We start from the raw sequence: 4,258 nt of genomic DNA, 5'->3' as shown, positions 1-4,258 counted from the left end.
GAGAGAGAGAGAGAGAGAGAGAGAGAGAGAGAGATAATTATTGGTATCCAGAAGACCTAAGGTGGCAAGTAAGGCTATGTAAGTGCTATGGAAGGACCGTAGTTAAACTCTCCGTTCGGTAATGAGTGAGGGGTCTAATACAGGTCTTGTATGAGCATCATCATTCATCATCATCGTTGAACGTCCGCTTTCCATGCTAGCATGGGTTGGACTATTTGACTGAGGACTCCAATCTGATTTGGTACAGTTTCTACAGCTGGATGTCCTTCCTAACGCCAACCACTGTATATGTTAAATAAAATGAGACAACAAAGCCAAGGCTGTGTGGAATTTTGCGGACATTTATAAAGAGAAAGTTAGTCTTACAGCTGTTTCTGGGATATTAGGGATATTCCTTCATCAGAGATGATGTGAGAGAGTTAAATAGAAGGAAATAGTAGAGTTCAATATAAGGAGTTATTTTGGAAAAAGATGGAAATAAGAAGTATGAAGGGAAGAAGGAATATCCCTAATATCCCAGAAACAGATGTAAGACTAACTTTCTCTTTATAAAAATCTTGAAAATTCCACACAGCCTTGGCTTTGTTGTTTCATTTTATTTAACACACATATATATATATATATATAAGAAGGTCTGCAGAAGTGTCAAGGTTGCTCCTGCTGATGAAGAAGATCGGAAGGTAAGAGTCCTGTGCCGATGTGATGTTAAAGCACCCATCACACAAAGCGGTTGGCATTAGGAAGGGCATTAGGAAAGCCATAGAAACCAAGCCAAAACAGACAACAGGAGCCTGGTGCGGCTCTCCAGCTTACCAGTTCCAATCAAACCATTTAACCCATGCCAGTATGGAAAACGGACATTTAAGAATGATGATGGTGATGATATTCTATGGGCTTCTTGCAGTTTCCATCTACTAAATCCACATAAGACTTTGATCCACCCAGAGCTATAGTAGTAGATGTTTGCCCAAAGTGCCATGCAGTGGGACTGAACCCAAAACCATGTGGTTAGGAATGAAACCATATGGTTAGACCATGTGTGCACATGTATGGGGAGGGGGAGAAATGTGTGTGTGTGTGTCTGTGTGAATGTCTGTTGATGATGGTGATTATGCTGGGAGAAAGGAATATAAAACATCCAGTTTTTCACCTTTTTAATTACTATACCCCACCCCCCAGTTCAAAATCAATTTTTACAATAACATCACCTCAAACTTCACCAACAGGCCATCCATTTACTTTTGTTTTCTTGTTTAAAATTATGACTTGTTTCTTAAAACAATAGCTTAGATTACATACAGCTTAGTTTCACCTTAATCAGTCAAGCTTTGATTTGTCTCAGATTAAACCAACAACTCCTGACTGAAACCCTTTACTTTGCTTCACTCAGTAGAGAGCCCCCTGCTATGGGGTGTAGGTGGTAGAGGGTTAACTAACTATAAATTGTGGTAACTGTAATATGGATGGATGGATGGATGAATGGACCTATAGATAGATAGATAGATAGAGACAGACAGGTAGATGGATTGATACATACATACATACATAAACAGACTAACTGACAGCAGACAGACAGATATATAGATGGATAGGCATTCAGACAGGCAGGCAGACAGACAGACAGACAGACAGATAGATAGGCAGGGTGGGTGGAGTAGATGAATGGATGAAGTTTGTGGGAGTGTCAGAGAGACAGATTGGGGAAAAAAAGACATGAGGGAGAGAGGAAGGGAGAGAAGGAGGGAGAGAAGGAGGAAAAGAGAGGGAGGAAGGAGTTGGAAATAACTGGGGGGGGAGAGAGTCAAAAAGACAAGGTTAGGGGGTCTGTGATAGGGAGCTGTAAATAGACAAATAGTTAAATCCTGCTGGATGTGAATCTGAAGCGATTATCTATCTCCAGTATCATCTCTAAAATAATAACACCAACCATCATCATTGCTAGCATCATCATCAGCAGCAGCAGCAGTAGCAACAGTAGCAGAACCACCAACACCGCCATAACTACTGCTGCCACCATGACCACCACTACCAACATCACCGCTATCACTCTCTACATCCCATTAACACCACAATGCTCAGCAACAACTACAACATTATATCAACATCTCCACAAACAGGAATACCACCACCACCATCAAAGTTGATACCAATGCAACCACCACCACCAACAACAAAAACATGTCAACCATTATCACCATCACCATCACCACCTCCACCACCACCACCACCACTAGTACTAAAAACACTAATAACATATCTGACATCATAGCAGCAACAGTCTTTGGACTTTTCCCTTTTTCCTTCCTGATGAAGAGCTATGCTCAAAATGTCAAAAACCCACTTTTTACAAAGTGTGTGTGTGTGTGTGTGTGTGTGTGTGTGTGTGTGCATATATATATGATAGACTCTCCCATCATTAGACGCCGTATGAGGGTTCGACAATTTCTTACTAAACAACCACACAGATGATTTGTTTATAGTGATCAAATGTTTGTGTTGTATGTTAGCTCACTCTCTCCACCAAATCGACATTACCAGTACAAGTGAAATGGGTGCCACCTGTAAGATGACAAAATGATTACAGATCAACATGAAATGAAGTGCTTTGCTCAAGAACACAACACAACACCCAGTCTAAGAATCGACTGCTTCGTTAAATTATATATCCAACACTAGGATATAAAGCAAAGAATAAACAATTAATGTTTATATGTTGTATCTGAAAATAAAAAAAATCAACAGTGAAAATCCTAAAAAGCTTTTGATTCAACCTAGTATATGTATATATATAGATAGATAGATAGATAGATAGAAAAAGAGAGAGAGAGAGATAGCGAGAGATATCATACAGATAGTTGTACGTGTGTATATATGTGTGTGTGCATATGTGTGTGTTTGTGTGTGTGTGTATTGGATTGTCCAGAAAGTTTATGCCGATTTTTAAAGGAAAGAAAAAGGTCAATAAATACTCGCCATTACATTTTTAATCAACCAAATATGAACCATTTTGTTGCACAATGCATCTCCATCTTTCCTTTAACTTGAAAATACCCACCTTCCAAGAATTGAGGTGGTTTCATGGCAAATAAGTCGAAAGGTAAACTACTATAAATCGGCACAAACTTTCAAGACAACCCAATATATATATATATATATATATATATATATATGAAGAAATTAAAAGTTATGGCCAGTCATAGAGTGACTGACCAGCCATAAGTTTTAACTTCCTAAAAAATATATTCATTTCCACTCTAGGCATGAGGCCTGAAATTTGGGGGGAGGGGGAGGGGGCCAGTTGATTAGATCGACCCAGTACACAACTGGTTCTTAATTTATTGACCCCGAAAGGATGAAAGGCAAAGTCAACATCGGTGGAATCAGAACTCAGAACGTAAAGACAAACGAAATACAGCTACGCATTTTACCCAGCATGTTAATGTTTCTGCCAGCTCATTGCTTTTCCTTTCCTAAAATAAAAAAAAACAACATATTCTTTTCTACTCTAGGCACATGTACACATGTATATATTCATGTATGTGTGTATGTCAATGTGTGTGTCTGTCTGATTCTCTGTGTGTCTTCACATTGACATCACCAAGCAGTCGTGACATTTGTTTATACACCACATGAATAATACATCAGGCAACTCAGCACAATAATGTATATCTATAGATAGGCCATGCAAAGAACCAGTAGCATATGGCATCTTATCTGGAGATTAGATTGACCACCCCCAATACGCAACTAGTACTTAATTTTTCAACCCCGAAAGGATGAAAGGCAAAGTTGACCTCGGCGGAATCTGAACTCGAAAAGTAAAGACAGACGAAATACCACTAAGCATTTCACCCAAAGTGCAAACATTTCTGCCTGCTTGTTGTCTTTCCTAAAAAAAATTAAAAAATACATTACTGCTCTAATGCTTCTTCTTCAGACATATGAGCTACTGACAATTTATATATATATAAGCTTGGTGTAGCCATCTGGTTCAACAGTCCTCAGTCAAATCATCCAACCCATGCTAGCATGGAAAGCGGACGTTAAACGATGATGATGATATATATATATATATATACTCTTTTACTTGTCTCAGTCATTTGACTGCAGCCATGCTGGAGCACCGCCTTTAGTTGAGCAAATCGACCCCAGAACTTATTCTTTGTAAGCCTAGTACTTATTCTATCGGTCTCTTTTGCCAAACCGGGGACAAACACAGACACACAAACATATACACACACATACATACATACATATA

At 39.0% G+C, this 4,258-nt stretch overlaps 1 protein-coding gene across 1 annotated transcript in view; it reads right to left on the bottom strand.

Annotated features, from left to right (window-relative positions):
• The window catches only part of LOC106875432 (coiled-coil domain-containing protein 81), a 69,096-nt gene that overhangs the window by 35,534 nt on the left and 29,304 nt on the right, over positions 1-4,258 (bottom strand). The window lies entirely within an intron of this gene.

This window comes from Octopus bimaculoides, chromosome 15, assembly GCF_001194135.2.
Source record: "Octopus bimaculoides isolate UCB-OBI-ISO-001 chromosome 15, ASM119413v2, whole genome shotgun sequence".
Classification (NCBI taxonomy): domain Eukaryota; kingdom Metazoa; phylum Mollusca; class Cephalopoda; order Octopoda; family Octopodidae; genus Octopus; species Octopus bimaculoides.
The sequence above is the reverse complement of the archived record's forward strand: the minus strand, read 5'-3'. Positions and strand labels throughout refer to the sequence as shown.